The sequence below is a fragment of the Pezoporus flaviventris genome, unplaced genomic scaffold (genome assembly GCF_033815535.1).
Source record: "Pezoporus flaviventris isolate CSIRO_AGI_PZ_B2104156 unplaced genomic scaffold, CSIRO_AGI_Pfla_v1 ptg000021l, whole genome shotgun sequence".
In the NCBI taxonomy this organism is placed as follows: domain Eukaryota; kingdom Metazoa; phylum Chordata; class Aves; order Psittaciformes; family Psittacidae; genus Pezoporus; species Pezoporus flaviventris.
In genome coordinates, this window is record NW_026892569.1 from 4,451,751 (window position 1) to 4,472,040 (window position 20,290).

A 20,290-nucleotide genomic window follows, 5' to 3' on the forward strand; every position below is an offset into this window, starting at 1 on the left:
CCTGTAGCAGGGGAAATATATTTTTATAGTTTGCTTACCTTGACACTTCAAACATTTTCCCAGCAAGCTGAAGGTGTAATTAAATGACGTGCCAGATGCCAGTGTGCGTTATATTATACCACCTCTCAGCTGGTCTAGCAAAAGGGAATGAATGAAGCCGCAAGACAGCTCTCCTATAGATAGTTATTATCTCTTTTCAGTAAAGAATGGGTAAGGTTGAGCAGAATGTCAGTAAACCTGTAATTTTCTAGCCTTTCAGTTACCTCTGTTCTTCTGATCCACCAGTGATGTGAAGTTTTGTTGTACTTTGTTCCGTCAATTATGGCATCTCTCCAAGAAGGCAGCAGGCTCTCGTGTCACATATGCATATTTATGATAAGGTATGTTCTGATCTTCCTGTTGTGTCTGAAACCAGGTGTTCTGGGCCTTTTGAGGTGGGTGTGCAGCATGGCCTCTTTTGGGTAATGCAGGTTTTGGGGCAAAACTTTGTAGCTGTAGGCTAAAAAAGCAAAAGCTTGCTGGAGGGTTGGAACTGGATGATCTTTAAGTTCCCTTCCAACCCAAACCACTCCATGATTCTAGGAAAATGACAGCAATATTTCATAACTTTAAGAAATTAAACTATTTTTGGAACTTTAATAATAGGATTGCTAGAACATATTTGCTTACTTCATTGTATCTGCTACCTCAGAGGATGGATCTCATGTATCTCTTGGCTGTTGCACTCAGGTTTTAGAGCACTGGGTTTTCAGCTTTGCAGGACACCAGCCCAGTTTTCAGGGAGACAAGATGTTGGCTGTCACAAGACAAACCTGCCAGTGAGATTTATTTACTTACTTGGAAGTGGAAATGTTATTTTAACAATCCAGCCAGCACGGGAGTGGAGGTGTCGGACATTCTCATTGCTGGCCTCAAGGTTTTGCTATAGCATCTTGTGATCCTCTCTCTGCTTCTGACCAAGCCAGGGAAGGAAATAACTGCAGGAGCAAGGACTGTTTTCTGGTACCCCTTGTAAACCCCAAACCTCGATAATTCATCTAGATATTTGTATTTATGAAGAGCATGAGAGTCATGCTGGTTTAATACCAGTGTTTTTAGCAGGTTGATGCCATCTGGAGAGTCAGTGACACTGGCCAGCCATAGCTCAAGCTGAACTAGAGCACTAAACCCACCACCAGCAAATGGGGCTCTCATCTGCTTTTTGGGGGCAAGACGTTCCATTTGACGTTAAAAAAGCAACAGCCTGAAAGTTTCACATGCTGTCAGTTCAGTGTGCGCAGGGCACTTCTTTCAGGAGTGAGCATGCTCATAATTAAAGATTAATTTACCAGCACTAAAACCAAAGCTTTCCTCAAAGTCTACTGTCAACAGACATGCTCCCTTTCAGTGACATTTGCATTTCTAATCGGGACTGCTTATTAACAGAAAGTCTCTGCAGCTGGGATTTAATTTTATATATTTGCTGGTTGTCTTCTTAAACCAGTGCTCTGCAACTGATATTACCAGTGTTCAGCAACTGATATTACCTAGTCTCACTCGCAGTGCATGTGTGCGCCTGTGAGTGGGCACAATTTCACCCTACCAGATGGGCATGAGCATATGCAGGCACGGGAAGCCACTATGTGCATCAAGAAGACGTCTTGTCAGTGAGAAATTGAAAAGGTCAGTCCAGATAGAGAAGCCAGATGTGTAGAGAAGCAAGAGCAGAAATGGAGAAGGCCAACTCTCTGCTTTTGGGCTGTGGTTAATGTTTTCTCTGTTCTCTCAAACTGTGATATTTCTACTTCGGAAGTTCAGACTCTTACAAATCTTAGCAGAGATGTGAATCACTTTCCTTCTCTAATTTACTGACTGATTTTTTTTCTTTTGTCTGTCCGTGAAGAACTGATATGAAGAAAGCTGTTTAACAAATTATAGCATACCTTTTAGTCCCTTAGGAATCAGAAACTGTAAATAAATGTGCTTCTATGGCATGGCACTCCCTGGCCCTGTGTGTCCTGGTTTAGCACAGGGATCAAAACTCCAGCGGGCAAGAAGTCCTCTACAGACACTGAGAGAGACAGTGCCTGCCCAGAAGAGCTTGCTGCTGGAATAAGCAGGAAAGAAAGGAAATATTATTATTCCTCTTTAACAGATGGGAAACCAAGGCGCAGAGAGTTGAAGAGGCTTGCCAAAAGTCAGACAGAAAGCTGAAAACAGCCAGGAACCGAATCCAGGTCTGCTGAGACTCAGGCCAGTGCCTTAATCACTTGTCTCTTCATAGATTTTATTTCTACATTTGAGTTATTCACTAGGACAAACTATGAATTTCTGCCTCTAGCTGTAGTGCCGGAGCTCCTATATCCTCTTGTACCCCACACATAATTCCTTTCACACACACCCCCCATATGCATCAAGCAGCCTCACTTGTCTTCCTACTGCTTAAGAAGGTACTCCGCAAAGCTCTGCTATCATTTGTGTACTTCAGCCCCAAACAAATAAATTCCTTTCTTCTTCTCCAAACTCAATCCAATTTGTCCACAGCCCTATGGTAATTTATGTCTGGTGCTGAAAGCACCATAGTTGTGTATACAGCCTTCACGTGGCTGCTGTGAATAACTCCTGAATGGAGATGCTTGGTCCCCTGGGAAAGGAGGATTTGTGGGTACCACCATCGGCCCACCCCACACACAGCCCAAAGCCTGGCCACAAACTCCTGCGCACAGGTCTGTGCTGGGGAAGTTCAGGGCATAAGCAAAGAGCTTATGCAAATCCTCCCCTATCCATCACAAAAGGGAGTCCTTCATACTTCAGAAATGATGGGAGAAACAATCTATTGATATTCTGTAATAAGCATAAATGCCCTTTATAAATTGTTTCCCTTTTATTGACTCTAAAGCAAATGTAGCCATGAATGCTGTACATTAATACATTTTATACCATCTAATGGTTTGATGGCCTCATATATCCAGTAACGCTGAGAATAATCATTAGATTGTAAGGAGTGCAAAATATGTTTTATCACTTGAAAATGGAATTCCTTCTTGAAAGGTAAAACCAGTGGTAGATCATTGATTTGAAAGGTCAGGGTTAAAAAGCTTATTAACGACTGGGTTAAGCTCTAGTAAAATTCTTTGTTTTACTCAGCTGTATAAGGCATTTAGCTAAGTGAGACTCTTCATTAGGACATTAGTGCTTTTATACTAGCTGTGTAAGGTAAAAATCAGTAATTTCCAGCTTATGTTCAGGAAAAATGCACTGCAAGTAGCACATACCCCAAATAACACCAAGCAATGGGTACAATGGTGAATGACTGCTGCAGTCTGGGGCAGCAATCCATGCTTCCCCCCACCCTGTCCTGCCCTGGGAACCCCTGACCAAGCATTGGCCAAGTAGATATATCACGTAGTGCAGCAGCAGACTGCTGGGTAGAAATACTAGCTTGGGTCCTAGAAGCCATATAGTCATGTCAGGATGCCACAGTGCTTGAGTTAATTAGCCCTGAGTCCCTATAGGGCTTTAGATTAACTAAAGCACCAGGTTCATGGGGCTGAAGGCTTCCTGCCTTTGAGATGGTGAGTTTCTGCTGGGGGAAATACATGCGTGTCGTTGCCAGTGCCTAACAGCATAAGTTACATGAGTCACAGCACGTGGAGAAAGGCTCTGTATTTTTGGTACACCAATGGTACAACTCAGGATCCTCTTTACTGCCCTATATCCATTCCAGCCATTATAGGAGCAGCCAGACAGAGAGCCCAGAAGTGAGGTAGAGGAGGACCAGGACATGGGATGCTGCTCACTAAGGGTAATTGGGCTTGTTTTGGGTCACATGTGAAATCTGGGGCAGGGATAAAACTTGTACCTGCTGAAAGGGCAACCTCTGGCTGTGCTTTCAAGCCAGCCTACAGGCTTGCTGTGCTGGTGCACCTAGAAAAAGGAGTAAGATTGTGAACTGTTTCCTTAAAGTGAAAACTAGCTCAAGGCTTCATGGTATTGCAAGGCATCCATGAATGTATGTGGTCAAGCCATATGAAATAAGGGAAGGTGGTTACACAGCAGCACACTGCACTGACCCTGCCAACTGGCCAAAAAGAAGTGAGGTTATTGAAAGTAATTGTGGTTTTTAAGGGGTTTCTTCCTTCCTAGGCCACTGATCCTCTTTAGTGGCCTGAAATGGTCCAGCAAGGATGTGATGTGGGAGCACAGGAAGGAGGTATCAGCTGCCTAAATTTAGCACTGCCATAAGCAAGAGCAGGTATTTTAATCCTGTGCCATAATGCAGCTGCCAAAGGCAAAAAGTCATTGTCAGAAGGGATGTAAAATAGTTCCACACAGCTTAGTTTTACTTTATTATTTTACTAATGTAAGGAATGATTACTTTGTTCACATAATGCATTGTGGGAAACAACACCCAGCAAAATGCCTCTCCATCACCCTGTTGGGCAGCATGGCAAGTAAGGCAATGCCAGCACCGTGCTCCCAGCTACCTTCTGAGCCTGCAAGTGCTAGTACATTGCTTGGGGATAACCAGATGCTGTCACATGGACACTGCCACGTGCTGATCACGAATTTGGGGCACTTTCCTCTGTGTGACATGGAAATCTTCTCCACTTCCTCAGGCCCTGTTTGCTTGGTTGCGTTTTAGCTTTTTGAAACTTTATTTATTTTTAGCACTTTGAAAAATTCATGCTGTTTTCAAAAAGATCCTTAATGTTTGTCCTCAGCATCTGCTATCTGTTTCTAACAAAAAAGAGACCTAAAACTCTGTCATGCTGTATTAAGAAGGCTTTTTAACGTTCTTAATGGAACAAAAAAAACAATGCAGGATATAATGCCCATAGCATGTGTTTGGTGCAGTGTAATTGCTCTGGGATACTCAATCCTTTTCATATAAAGCAGCCATACCAACCCAACCATTGGAACAACTTTACTATTTTACAATGAAATTAAATCACAGATTAAAACAGATGGTTTGAACATTTCATTACAAGCTGTGGAGCTTATTTGCTGACCATTGGCTGGTATATGTAAACACATAAAAAGCAAAAGAGCCCTTGGATACAAACCATACTCTCTCTTAGCTTTTCACTCATGGTTACGACATGGTTATGAATGTTATGGATCCAGACAGGGTCTTTAAAGGTGCTGAATTCAATTTACTTGTACCGATGAAAAGAAGAGGTCATGGAAAGTGCAGAATGGGTGGGAAGAATATAGGGGGTTTGCTAACTGTCCTGCCAATGCATTTCAGTTCACAGGTGGACAGGTCCAGAGCCATCTACATCCGTACAGCACAGCATCCCAGCACCAGCCCTCTGGTTCCCTGGGATACTTAGTCCCACTAAGGGAGTAAGGAAGAAGACTGTTGTACCTCTTAGGGGTAGGTGCGTGTCTTGGTAACTTGAACAGGTGGAGGAAAGCCAAAGGCTGACACTGCTTCAGCCCTTGGGAAGTGCAGTTCTGTCTGTATGGCCAGGCCTAGGCGGTCAGCTCGCTCGTGCGACAGAGAGGTCAGCACTATCTGCCTATCAAACAAGCTGTCCTCACTGAGTGGGTTAACTTTGTGTTGAGAGGTATTAAATAAACCCCTCACAATTACAGCAAGTATTTCACCATGTTCCCAATGTACCAGCACTCAGCAATGTTGCCCCAGGTATTTAATTTTTCAGATATTGTCAAACAAACAGAATTCTACTCTAAAAATAATTATGAACAAATCTATAAATGTATTTAGCTTTGGTAGAGCTGAAATGAATAGATGTTTCTTAAAAGTGTAAATGCCATGCCTTCAGACATTTTCTGTGCTAGTCAGTGTTGGGTTAGTGAAAATGTAGAGACTTCAGGGACTCAGAGCTTCATTCTACACACTTCTGTAGGCATCAAGGTGAGCCAAGGATGTTCTGCTTTACCTCTGCTTCACGGTGGAGCAACCTAAGGTGAACACAGTATGTCCATTACAATCTTAAGTATGGGTTAGGAAAGAAAACATTTTCCCTTTGCTGTTAGTGAGTCCAGCAATCCCAGTCAGCATCTCTGTCCTAAAGAGTCAAGTCTGAATAAGCCTGGGCTCGTGACACCCAAAGGAATAGGAAAGAAATTTGAGTTTTCATAGCTTTTGGGGAAAAGTTAAAGCTGTGGTGCTAAAAGTCTAGTTAAGACTGCAAAGAAAGGGAAGGAAGTTGCAAGGAGAGAAAGGTGCTGGAGATAGATGCTGTTAGCAAAGCAAACAATTAGAAATCATCATTAAAATCGGCCCTCTTAGTTCAGTGGCAGAGCTTCTGGTAGCTTTTGTGTAGTTTAGATTCAACCAGAACATCCAGCTACCAGGGCAATATCTTCATTTCTTGACTGGTAGCTCCTAGCAATCACTAAGCTTGCTAGAAACCCTGGTTCCAGTACTGCGAGCTGCTTCACAGTCACTGATCTAGTCCATGTTACCCCAGGCCTTAGACATAATGGACATCAATCATGCAGGACAGTGCAGGGCTTCATTTCCTGCGCAGGGACTCAAACCTTGAAACCACAATGTACAAATGCACATTCGCAGGTGTCCACATCTGCTTCACAATTTAAACCTTAAACCCCAGTCTTTAAGGGCTTTAAGAAAATGAGCATCCAAAGAGGAAAGTACAGGGGAAGGCATTAGACGGAGAGGATCACCTTTTTGTGACACTGCTCTTTTAGGATCATAGCTGCATCTTCATACACATTTCTTGATCCTTGTATGTCAGAGCTATCATGCAGAAGAGTTTGCTCATATAATAGCATATTGTTGACAACAAGCTAGAAGAGCCATTTAAAAAATATATCTTACAATGCTTGCTTAAAAGTGTAAAAAAAGAGAAGAACTGTATTTTAAAAAATCAGTATTTATCAATAGTCCTGGCTGTAACTGGGGATTCACAGCATGGATGCTGAAAGAACGGAGACAGCATGGTAATGAAAAAAGCGTATCCATCATCAACAATACAATACTTACTGTGACCTAAGGTCAGGTTTGTACAGTTACACCAGATGTTAGATTTCAGCCGTTCTTTGAAATGAAGAAACACAATGGTTACTATTTCTGTAGTGTTGTGGATTTCATTAAACAACAGGTTTATCTTTCAGCTTTAAAATGTAGAGCAAGATTAGGATGTTCTAACATTTGGGTTTCAGAAAGATCCAGTGAGCATAATGTAAAGTAGGGCTTGGGCTATAAAAAATTACTGTTTCAAATGCAACACCCAGCTCTTTCCAGTGGCAAAATTCAGAGTCACTAATGCAAAGGGTGAAAGAAGGAGACACAGTAAATAGCTCTAACGGTGTAGCTGCTTCTAAAGCAGCCCAGGAAAGGGCGTGCATGGTCCCTAGGGACACACTCCCCCATGACACTGGGGAGAGCAGATGTGTCTTTGAGCAGGGCTTGCTGCTCTCTGGGTTTCAGCTTTTTTCCTCTTTTCTTCCTTCTCAAGCAATAACAGAGGAGTGGGGCCATCATTAGAGGAGCCTAACCTAAAAGGTGGTTGGAATTGCTTAGGATTTCCTTTGGTCATCTCCTCTGAGCTAGACTGATACAGCCCTGTCTGCTCCCTTCACCTCTCACCTCAGCCTATTTCTCCAAATACAAGACATTCCCTTGCCACACTGGCTTCTCTTTTGCCTTGTTTGTTTTATTTAAGGTTTCTTAGCAGTCTGTGGTTTTGTATATAACTGTATATTTTATTTAATAGGTACATATATATACATTTATATATATAAATAAAGGATACATTTGAAATGCTATAGATATAAATACACACACACATACCCATAACTTTAAGAAATGACTGCCACTCTAAAATCATATTCTCATTCAGTATTATTAATCAGGAATACATAAATTCCTAGGCTTAATAGAAGAGATAAGAGCGGCTTGTACCGGGTATGAAGAAGCCTTTTGATTATTTTGTCCTCTGTTTTCCTCACCCTATAACTTTGTGTTGTTTGTAAACAGTCCCTGTTTTGGACAAAGGCAGAGGAGCAGGGTTCATGTCCTGAATTATTTCATTAAAAATTAAAGCTTTATAAAAGTGTACACATTTCATTAACTTCGCATTGCAGGCTTCGCAAATATTCTAAGGGATGCTAATCTCCTGGCTTTAATTAGATTGAAGGTCTCTTGCAAAGGCTATCATTTTAATATAAAATGAGCGATCTTTTAAGCTTTGTGAATTAGAAAACAAGAACTTCCATTTTAGATCAACAGTTACACAATGAAACAAAAGAGCTTTGGATATTTTTTGCAGAAAGTTAAGGGTTTTGCACTACCTAATGTGAAACTGTAAGAGCCAGGCAGTACATACATTCTTCACATCCATCTAGGGATACGTTGCACATATGTATGTGTGCACATGCACGCACCCATACACACACCCTGACAGCTAGCACTTCCTTTGCGCAGTGCACAGCAGGCTGCAGTCCTAATCCAAATTCCACCCCAATACTTCCACTGGATCAGGGTCTTACTGGTGCATTAGCTCTGTCTTACTCTAATGGCTTTCTGTGTGATATTAAGTTGACTTGCAGGCAAAAAATTGCCTAGAGTGACCCAAGAGGGATAGTTATGGAGGGGAGAGGAGCTGAGCTGTGTTGCTGCCTATGGGTCACCCCCCACCTTGAGTGCCACAGTGCTGTTCTGGCTGCGAGCATGGGGTTGCAACTTGGCTCAGCACCGAATGTGTCTTCCTTGCCAGGGACCGCACTGAGCTCTTTTAAACCTGCAGTTGTCGTCTGCCCCTGTTCTTCTGCTATTATCCCCTGCTAGGAGATGAATTTTTATACTTCTGACCAAGATCCAATCTTCTTTCCCTTATCAAACATAATAGAAAATGCTGTAGTTACAGAATAACAAACTCGCCTCCTGGATAAATGTCAATCTATTTTTAAGTGCGGGATCAGCTTGGGAGCAGCCTGTGACAGCGTATCACTTCATGCCAACATGGTGCCCCTTCATTTCTTATTTCACTTGCCTCCAGCCCCCTGTCTTTGGTTCCACATTGCCTTGAATGTCGCCTCTTTTCCCTCTTCCGGCTCCTTCACCTTCATACACAAAGGGCCTGATCCTGGCCGCTCCCACATTAGATCTGGCACACAGTGAGCTGGTGTGATGTGAATCAGGCATATAGCTGCTGCACTATCCCCTGGATACTCCTGGTTTGTGTGCTGAGTGTTTCTCTTTCAGTCTTAAGCCTTGTTCTGTTAACTCTCATGTAAGTCTGGAGATTGCTTGTACAGCCGTGCAAGTCAGCTTTGTGCATTTTTCTGTTGGACTTTTGGACTCATAAGCTACTTTCAGACTATCATCTCACTCTGCCATTTGAGGATTGCATTTTGGAAATGGGCATATTATTCTTTATAGTCAGACACAGGACAGGCTGCTTTATGGAATTTGAGTGCAGAGAGAGGCTTGCAAAAAACCTCATTTATTTGTACTTGTGGGGAAACAGACCTCCAAAAACAGTTGCTATCATTAGATCCAATTTGAACAGCAGTTAATTAACCAATGATGGAGGGTTTTTTTCTTTCAGTTGGTCATTCAGACCAATTTTGTGTACAGACTCTTCAGGACTAAGAGGACCAAGCTCTGAGCATAAATTTAAGTAATCAATAACTGTAATTTTTAAACAGTCCTGATTTATTCAAAATTAACCTCCAGAAAAAGAACTAACTGCATTAACATCTGTGCTCAGATCTCTGCTGTGGCAGCTCTTTCTGCTGACAGTCTTGCTGGACAAGTTTCCTTTAAGAGAGCAAAGTCCTCGACTTCATTTCTCCAGTTCCCTAATTTTGATTCAGAGCCACATCTTTGTTTAAAGGTTTATGTAGATAAACCTCAATTTTGTCAATCTCAATTTTGTGTAAGACGTAGGATCAAGTTCTAATTTCCAATGTTAAATCCTATGCTCTACTTTCCACCGCAGTGTTCTCAAGATGACTATTCCAGGTTAGACCCCATGCTGTGTTTAACACTTAGAATAAACTAAAGTATCAGTAACTTCGTTTACTCATTAAGAACATGGGCTTGCTCTGAAACTATCTGATGTGCAGTGAGCTTTCAAAGTTCAGGTTAAGATAGACAACAACGGCATGGACAATAACAATGATATTTGGGACTACTGAAATATAAATCTGCTGCTTTCCTATTGCTTAAGGACACACAATAATACAAATAATCTTTTGTGATAGCCTATATACGAATCAGATAGAAAAGCTCTTCCCACAGAGTGGCCAGCTGCTATAGTAATGGCATGTTGTTTTAAGCACTCAGTGAGAGGTGAAAATTCATTGGCCATCTTATTTTCTATCTTAAAGTATTCGTGATAGCACTGTTACGTATGCTACCAAAACAGCAGAGTGTTAGCACAGCAGTACTGGGCTTGTGGCTGCTGTGCTGCCAGGATGCTGCTGCTTGTTCTCCTGCGAGCACTGATCCAAGAGGGTGCAATGGGATGGTGAGAACTCCAAGCTGTAAGAAAGCTCTAGCTACAGGAAACCCATTTCCAATCTCATCTCTACTGTAAGCAATCAGTAAAACACAAGCATTGCATCCCCCTTCCTAGCAGAATACTGTTATAAGACAAATATTAAAGCATGCCAGACAGTCAAATATTAGCAAGATTGTGAGAAATGATCACACTGTGCTAAAACTAAAGTCCAAATAGTGCAAAAGGCTCTGGGTTTTGGTGCTGAGGAGAAAACAAAGTGCACAGATAACACTACTTAGGCTATGCACCCACATCCAGCCAGCTAGGGTTAGCTCCCCTCCTACTGCACCTCACTCTTCTTGTGTAAAATTGACCTAACAAACACTTTTCCTGTACATGCTATGACAGGTGCTGCATTTGAGCAAATTTTAATAGACAGCATATTAACTGATGGCTTCAGATCACTGATGTATGTGTGTGAGTTCGCATCTCCTGCACAATGGTTCCTGACTCTCATCTGTTTTGATCAGTATCACTCACCCCTGTGATCCTTGCTCTTTTCCAGCATCATGACAAATTTTGGTTCCCTGTCAACATCAATGTCTCATTGGCTCTAACGGTTGAGATGGGCCAGTTCATCTCAGCATCATATCCTGGCAGCTCAAAATTGATCTGAGGGTATTGTGAAAGTTTTCAATATGTGTGTATGGAATCCTCTGTTGAACTCCAAATTTCTGAGCATCTCAATGCCATGGATCTTTATGCTCCAGAAGGTGTGGGTACATTTTTCTATCACTGAGCAGAATGGAAGGGGACAGAGCTATTGCATGCTTGAACTCTTTCCTTCTGACACTTTCGGATCTTTCCTGTTTAACCACTGGGCTAGAAGGGAGGAAGGTCTGTGGCATTACTCAGACTAAGGTTATACAGTAGAAAAAATATATTATTCTAAACAAGGAATATTCCCAGGGAACAGGTCTGGCATTTGGCTTTTTACAGGATCTTAGAATTTGACTCATATTCAGTGGGTCTGTTGGGACTATTGGGTCTATTATGGTTTTGCTACCTTTTTTCCTGTTTTCTTCTTTATATGTATTAGAATACATATCTGGGACCAGATCCATAGCTTAGTTCTATCAGCTTCAATAATGTTATGCTTATTTCTGCCAGATGAAGTTTTGCCTTTGCATTCAGAGGATATAAGAAAATGCACTGAAAGAGCCCTAAACCACACAGACCGCTGATTCTCCTCTCTCTTCAAATTCCCCTCACCCCAGGCTGTTACCCCAATCTACTTCTTTTTTAATTCCTAGTGACTGGTGTACATCTTGGATACTCAGGGCAAAGAGGTTTGGTTCCATTTATGTTTAGAAGCAGCACATTCTGGAAGCTGTGCTCGCACTTGCATGGTAGTTAACATTCTGCTTTTATTTTTTTGAAGTAAAGAGTTTTGTAATCTGTTACACCACCACAGAGAGGCTTTTCTTTCTTCTTCAGAGACAACTGCAACATGCAAATATTCTAGTGCTTAGAGAAGTGTGTGTCTATACACATGCAACCTAATTATTAGGCTCATTTTCAAACCATATGCTTCAACTCGTAAATAAAGTCTATTAACGCTGAACTATTGATCAAATGTAAGGATCAGGGATTCCAGCATCATCTCTGTCTCTGCAGGCTGCTACCTCCACCAACCCTTATAAGTTAACATTTGAATTGGAATTAGACCTTGTAATTACATTTATATTAATAAAATTAGAAGGCAAATGTTCTTCTGTGTTTTATCTTCAAGTGCTAAACTGAATTGTCACTTCAATTTATTGCGCTTGCACAGAGATTTACTTTATGTGAGTTTTGAAGTAATTTTGAGATTGAAACTTGGGCAATTGTAGGGACATGCCAAGATCAAGAGGCAGATTTGTCTGCTCTCAGGTGACTGTACCCCACAAAGCTTTTCCTTTCCCAAACCCTTATTGGTTGCTCTTATTAGCCCTTTCTGTAACCCAGTCCTTGCATCAACTACTTAGTGTGTACAGATATGCTTATATCCCGTGAGCTTAGCCTCCTTTCGTTTCTCTTCCTTTCCCTCTTAGAGCCTGTCCATTTGTTCGTGTATTTGACACTAGTTTTCTGACATCTCTCCTAGCTATTCCCCTTAGAATCATATATAAAATAATGATGTCCAGCCTGAGCTTTCCTCTCTTCAAAAAGCACTGACCTAGTTTCTCTGCTTTTACAGCAGAAGTTCTCCAGTCCCATGTCAACGAGGTTGCCCTGACATATCTTAGCTCTGATAGTTATCTCTCTCTTTTAATAATGGCATCCTGAATGGGGATTATTTCCTCTAAATGCATCTTCATCTGTTCCCTGTAGACTGTTTCCTTTTGAGTTACTTCTGATTGATCTGTTTTTGGTGGAAGGGCTACGCAAAGATAGCTCTGATCTTTCTATCCAGGGCCTGACCACAGGTGATGATGCCTGTGGACTTTGGCCAGAATTGGAGCCTTTGATAACGTATTCCCCAAACCTGTATTAAACACAATGAAAAAGCCATAGTTTAAATTGCTCTTTCTTATTATTAATGGAGCACATCCTCAGAGTAGTGGGTCACTTAAGTCCTTGGATGTGTGCAGAAATGACAATATTGCCTACTAGCTACTGAATCGTTATTTTTGTACAGCATTGCTCACTTATTTTCCTTCACTTTGCAGTACATTCTTTTCGTTATGTCCAAACTTTCCCCATCTGCCAAGGACCTGATCCTCCATCATCAAAGTGAGGGCAAGATTTCACCTGGGATCCTACAGGAACATCATGAAGGCCAGACTCTTTCTTTGGGTAAGTCTTTGATAGTCTTTAGTTTCTCTATTTACTGCTTAAATGCACTGCCCATTCCCCCCTCTCATTTCTCCATCATATCTATTTATTTATTTATGCCTTTTTTAATATTATTCATCCTTTCTCATTGGCCTCTGACTGACAAAGTGCTCTTGGGTTGTAAAATGTCCCATCGTCCCATCATCGCTTACTGCACCACTGAGAACGGTGCTGGAGCTGCACGGCTGTACCTGCAGCCTGTCAGCCTTCGGTTACAACGTCTGTGCTGGCTTTTAGATTAATGTCAGGCATGGTCCCATCATATGCTGCTGAAATATAGCAAACTCCAGGGACTTAGGTCTCTTCAGGGTATGAGTGCTCATTAGAGCTGGCGTGGGCTGTGTGTGAAACTGCTCTGTTTTATGTATTTGAGCCATCCAGACTGGGTAAGCAATTTTTCTTTCTGGTATCTATTGAAGAATGTAGGTGTCCTCCATCACTTGCCTTAATTCAGCTTCAGAAACTCCTTGCACCAGCTGTTTGCTGTGTAAGGATAAATTCTACTGTGTTGTTCAGGAGAAGTAAATCTGACTTCTGTGTGTAGAATGTATAGAGGTTTGTCTAATTTTGTGCGGCAGAAGGCAACAAGAACATTTGCTAATTCACCTTGTACTGGGAACTTCTTGCAGCAGGGGCCATCCTGCCTGGCTGGGGAGAAGGTATTGTAATAGCTTCCATCACCCTGATATGTTTTTTTTTGTTTTCCACAAGTGGGTGCAATCCTCATTTACACTGATGCTACAAATTCTTTTCTTCTAAAAATAGAATGTATTTTTCTATCACAAATGTTCAGCCTGTTGGGTTGCTCTTCCAAGGGCTTTCTGTGGAATGGAGGCAGACCATAATGGCAAAGACATAAATGATTCTGTCCAACTGAAACCTCTAGACTTGTTCCCCAAGCCAGTCTTTCATGTAGATACATTATCTCACTGAGAATTTCTTGTCAAACTATGTTAAGTAAATAAAAGAGGTGAAATATCAGCAACAGAGCTAACAAATGTAACTGAATGCTCCACTTGAAAGAGCAGATCTAGCTGTTTACCATGCTAATCTGAAATGAAATGAAAATGTATATTTTTCATCTTTTCAGACAACGATCTTCAAAAACAGGTAGCTGAGGTCTTTAACAACACGGATTAATTTTTTTTCTTTCTTTTTAAAGAAAAACCCTATTGTGAAGGAGTTTTGCTTGTGTGTGTGGCTGGATCATGTAGAAACTGAAATATCTATTACTGATGATGGTCCACCAGTGTAAGCCTTATATCATACAGTTTTAATTTGCCTGGCTCATATGTACCTGCCTACCTTTCTGGTGCTGAAGAAGGGTATGCAAACACTTCTGCATGCTTAGAGGTTTACTCTTCCCTTGCCATACACCAAGCTCTTACTCCCTTCTCATGGATGCTCCCAGTCTGTTCCAGTGCTGTGCTGGGAGGCTGTTCAGTATCCACTGTGAACACCTTAAAAACATCTTGGCAGCAACCAGACCAGACATCAGTTAGTGTTATCGGTACCATCTAATATTTGTTGAGTTCAAGTTAGCATTTTTCTCATACTCGGGGGGCAGAGACTGACTAAGTTTATTCTTTGCTTCCCAGAGATTAAGCTCGATTCAGAGCCCAGTTCCAGCAGCTTTCCGGAGAGAACATCCTCCCCAGACAGGCTGCACGCTGCTAATTACAAGGGAAATCCTGGCAGTGTCGAAGTTGGTGCCAAAACCTCACTGATTGCAGCGATGCCGGGATCTCACCAGATGTCTGGATTGTTTATCCGTCTGGGGGTTTCTTGCCCGGGTTGTTCACTGGCTAGCCTTGACCTTCCTCAGGAGTCACAGCTCCTCTTCCAGCCATGCAGAAGAAGGGCTGTTTCTGATGCAGCTCCAGCCCCCATCCCTACTTCTGGCTGCTTCTCTCTGACGTACCTTTGGTGTTTCCAGTTTGTTACAGCCAGAGAGGAAGAGAAGAGTCTCATCCTGCTGCAGCTGCCGTGCCTTTCCTGTGCCTGTCGCCCAAATCAGTGATCATCTGGTCCATGTAGCACCTGTACATACCTACATGGAAAGATGATGTGAGCCTCAAGGAGCTTACTAGTTAAGGAGAGACAGGAATAATAAAGTAATCTAATTTTTCATGCAAAAATCCACTAGGAACTACTAGACTTTCCAAAATGTATTCCAAAGAAATGCAGAGATAGATTCCCGACCGGCATTAATCAGTGCTGATTAAGTCATGGAGCTACCCAATTTCTGCCTGGTGAGTACTTTTCCTGTCATTGATTTATTGCCTGCCCTAGAAAAATAAGACCTGAGAAATAAAGAGTTCAAGTAAATTTGCTCAGTTACCCAGCCAACTGTTGACTATGGTACCAGGGATAATAAATGTTCGTGGGAAATTCCTTATACACGTTCATGTACCAAGGTCAAGACCAGAGGTGTTGGACAAGAGGTTCCACTTAAACTTGAGAAGAAACTTCTTCTCAGTGAGGGTGACGGAACACTGGAACAGGCTGCCCAGGGAGGTTGTGGAGTCTCCTTCCCTGGAGACATTCAAAACCCGCCTGGACACATTCCTGTGTAACATTATCTAGGTGTTCCTGCTCTGGCAGGGGGATTGGACTAGATGATCTTTTGAGGTCCCTTCCAATCTCTAGCATACTGTGATACTGTGAAACTGTGAGCATGCTCCAAATCCTCCAGAAGCTGCAGAACGCAGCTCAGCTGCAGCAATACATCTGGGACCTTCAAAAAGCAAAAAGATGTGACTGAACAGGCTTCCTGAACCTCTGAGGCAGCACACGTGGAGAGTGTGACTGCAGCTCAGGGTGACGCAGAGAACCCAGAGCACCACTTCCCACAATGGGCAAGAGGAAAATTGGCTTTTCCTCCTCAGCCTGCCATGAGAATGGCTGTACTCATGGTTGAGATCCAATGCTTGCCACCAGTACTCCTACTGATAACTGGCCTTAGCACTCTGTTTCTTTCCTCTCATTCATAAGAGAACTCCTCAATGTGCATGACTTAAGGTTTGCAGGATTGTGTTGTGTGGGGGTTATTGTTTTCCTGCAGACACATGGCATTATGTTTAAGTCACTGGATACATCAACACCACCATCTGCTTTTGTTTTTCAAATGACAACGCGTTATTTGTTTAATACTTTCTACCCCATCTTCTTTAAGATATTTTAAGGATAAAGTCTGCAGAGCTGTAGAGAGGACAACCCTTATCAGGTTTATTTGTTTGGCTTACCAGTTTGTCAATATTGCTTTCCAGCTCTCTTTGGAGTATTTGTGGCATATTTTTGTTAACCTGATATGGTGAACAACTTCCATCAATTTATGAACTATGCAGGATGCAGAAGGCTTTCTGCTAGGGACAACACATGAGACTATCCAAAGGGAAAATTAATGCTTTGGTTTTTGGGTACCCATTTTGTGTCATTTTACCAATGGATCTGGTGTCTGGAAGGAGTTTGTCTCTTGGAGAACACATCAGATCCTTTAAAGTGTGCATTGCCCACAGATTTCTGACCACTTAACACTTCAGAAGCTATAGCTGAGTCATGGTTAACAAATCCATGCACTTGCTATAATAATTTGCTAAGTATAAGGACTTTTGCTTTAATGTCATGGAACAGAGTGAGACAACTTTTCAAGATAGTTAAACTGCAATTAGAGGATTTCTTCACTTATGGTCTTCAACTCTTTCTCCCTGTTGCCTGTCAAAGGCAAATAAACCATTTGTTTCTCATCCTATGACTCTCCCAGCTCAGAATGACAGTCACTTGGTGTGCCCTAAATGTGCTTCCACGTAACCAGGAGAGGAGCTCTTACTGCTCTGTTACCCAGACTATGCATATGCTGACCATACATTTGCTGTGTATTTTCTTAAATGAAAGCTGCATTGGTACAAACATTTGCCTATTTGCTTGCCAGTGGCACCCATTCCCAACCTCATTTAGTGACAATGAACAAGAATCTATTTTTTTTTGTCTCCAAACCAGAATATTCACATATTCCAACCCCGAGGCTCAGCTCACCCAACCCTTTACTTCAGATCTTTGCCTCTGCACCACTGCACTAAATAAATTAACAAGTTATCAACAAGACTACCAGGCCACTCCGGGCTCCCCATTACTGAGGCTGTCATTGCCACTCAGGGCTCTGCTGGAACGTGACAACTTCGCAGCAGAAGGTCACTCCCTCCAGTCACTCGCTGCTGCTTAGAGGCAACCATTCTGAGAAATGATTTGTTATGGTAGAATCGGAGGCACATTTGTTAGTTAATTCATTCTGTAAAACTCAAATGAGATGAAAAACAAGCGTAGATCTCACAAATGGCATTTAATTATGTCTGAGACTAAAATTCATAATACATATTTATGCTGCCCTAAGTCATTTGCACGCAAGGTCCCTTTTATTCTCACAACTGTGTCCAATTGCTGATACGGGAAGAGGGCATTAGTGTTGGGCTGCTACATGTTCACTCATTAAAGTGCCTCCTTCTTTGTGCCTTAACTTCCCATCCCCTGCCCTCAACAGGCAACAGGTTTTCTCTGAATTTACAGTGTGGCAGTTCTCTAGGTGTTATTATTTCACAGCCCGTGCAAACAATGCAAAGAAGAGCCTATAGTACCTAATAGCTTTAACTTGGAAGATTAAGATGATGTAGTTTCTAACTACATTTGGTCTCTAACTACTCTGTGACTTTTCTTCCAGACTTGGGATCTAGGAAGATATCAGGAAGCATTGCACAAGGACATTGTCCCTGGTGAGCTGGGCTACAACCTGCCAGTAGCAGGATAACTTTGTTTTCTACAGCAGAGGGGGAGCCGCCTCAGCAGTGACACTAGAAAGGAGAAATGGTTAGCACAAGACAAACACCTTGCACTGATGCTGCAGAAGCTTGAGAGAATGTGCAAAGCACAGGCTCCTGGGAAATGGACACTTTGGCACGTGTGGTTTGTTAGCACACAGAAGCTCTGACCTAGCAAAATATTTACCTGTAATTAAGTGCACATGTGAATGGGCTGAATATACACCTGCTTCCCCTTCAGCTGCCAGAAATCTATAGGCTCTGCATTTGGTGTAATGGCTGGAACGTCTTTTAACACAATAATGTACAGTGCAACACTGCTGAAGGTGCACATATATTTTTATAATGGTTTGGTGCTGTCATTGTGCCATTTTTTTAAGTCCTTCTCTCAGTATGGCATAGAGTCTCCTACCAGCATCCTGAGCAATGCCTGACTGGAGACAGACTTAAGAGAGGAAAGTTTCCATCTTCTCGTCCTCTCCAGCTTCCTGAACTTTTGCTCCCTGCAGAACCAGGTACGTTGGAAATACTGCCTAGGACTGTGAAGTCAGCAAGAGGCTGTTCCTGCTCTGCAGTGGGGTCCCACTCCAGCCTGAACACCCTTGTCTCTTGACCTTCTCCACCATGAGACAGCAACCCCAAATAGCTGCATCTGGTCTCTGGGTGTCTCAGAGGAGGAGGCTGTGCCCCAGCAGCTCAGAAGGGAGGAGATTTCATAGCTCACGTCTGGTTGCCATGCTATCCTGCCTCTTGCCATGTGGCTGTGTGCAAGCCTGGAGAGTGCTTTTCATGCTTCTTGACATCATTGCTCTGCTGAGGCACCAGAGACACTACCTCTCCTCCCCTTTCTCTTGGCATGTTGCCACCCATACTCACTGGGGAGCTTGAGGTTTTTCGTTCTCTGGTGGGAGATTTCATTTGACCCTTTCAAGTGGGACACGAACAGATATTAGATTTGTTGACAATTAAGTGCTTTTATCTGAATGCAGCAAAAGAGGTACAATGAAAAGATCACAGCTGTTGAGAAAGAGCACCACACCTATTACAGAGTTCATATGCATTTACAAGTGGCACATCAGTGAAGGCTCTCCTCATCCTAGCAGATGTATGCTCCTTCCACAGAAAACTTGTTAATCTCTCCATCAGCTCTGCATGCTTTACATACCTTTGAGAAAATGTAGTGTTTGACTCTCTTGCCAGATTTTGCAATCGTAGAAATGTTACTATCAGGTAAAAGCTACATGGAGGTGCTTTATCTTGCTGTAACTCTCCTAGATGCAGGATGGGACAGTGATTTAGAACACCAGGTAATTAGAACTCCGGTTGTAATTAAATTCTAAGACCACTATTGCCCTATTGAATAGATACCTACTTATTCTACACACACATTTGATTGATAGATGATAGATAGATAGATAGATAGATAGATAGATTTCAGTTAGAATTCATTTTTGCTTGTTTTCATGCACACACACATAAAATCATGAAGCTACTTAAACAATATATTCTAAAAATTAAGGTAGCAAATCAACTCAGTCAGGAAGTAAGTAACTCAGACTTGGCAAAGGAGACTGAAAAAAACCCCAACCTCAACATGACTATTATCTGACATCATACAGCAACTGCACTTCATAATAACAGCAATAAAGCATCTACTAACCAGAGAAAATTGTGATGAAATTTGGGGAAGGATATGGCTCGCAGTCAATCGGTTGTACAAAAGTAGCAGTAGAGTTTGCCCACATCCTAGTGAATCTAGGATGTGGGACATGGGAGCATGACTGACAGCAAATGGTTTGTAAGCTCACCAAGGGTGGCCCAGGCACTGGGTCAACAGTATAACCTCAAAGTCAAAGAGAGCATGACCATCCTTGAATACATGTGTTGTGGCAGTGACAGTGCGGCTGGTGAGGGCCAGGGCCCACAAGTCTGCTTTAATTTGTGCCGGATGGCCTTTCCTTAGAAACCCTCTAAAAGTCCAGTCCTGCTGGAGCACAGTTTGCATTGGCTTTCTTCTCCCGTGGCCCTTGTTCAGGGAACTGAGTAGACATCAGGCAGGCTTCACATGTTTCATAGCTGCAAAAGAATTCAAACAGGGCGTATTCAGTTCCTAAGCATCAATTTCCAAACACTTATCTTGGCCCAGTATGAGCCCTTCTGACTGCTGAAGGAGATGGC

The 20,290-nt window shown here is 42.4% G+C and overlaps 1 long non-coding RNA gene across 1 annotated transcript; it reads left to right on the forward strand.

Annotated features, from left to right (window-relative positions):
* The first annotated feature begins 283 nt into the window (after nt 1-283).
* Nucleotides 284-13,256, forward strand: LOC133270716 (uncharacterized). Its single transcript, XR_009743879.1, has 3 exons — nt 284-380; nt 2,135-2,216; nt 13,136-13,256. It is a non-coding gene; the product is annotated as an uncharacterized LOC133270716 (long non-coding RNA).
* The last annotated feature ends 7,034 nt before the right edge of the window (nt 13,257-20,290 follow it).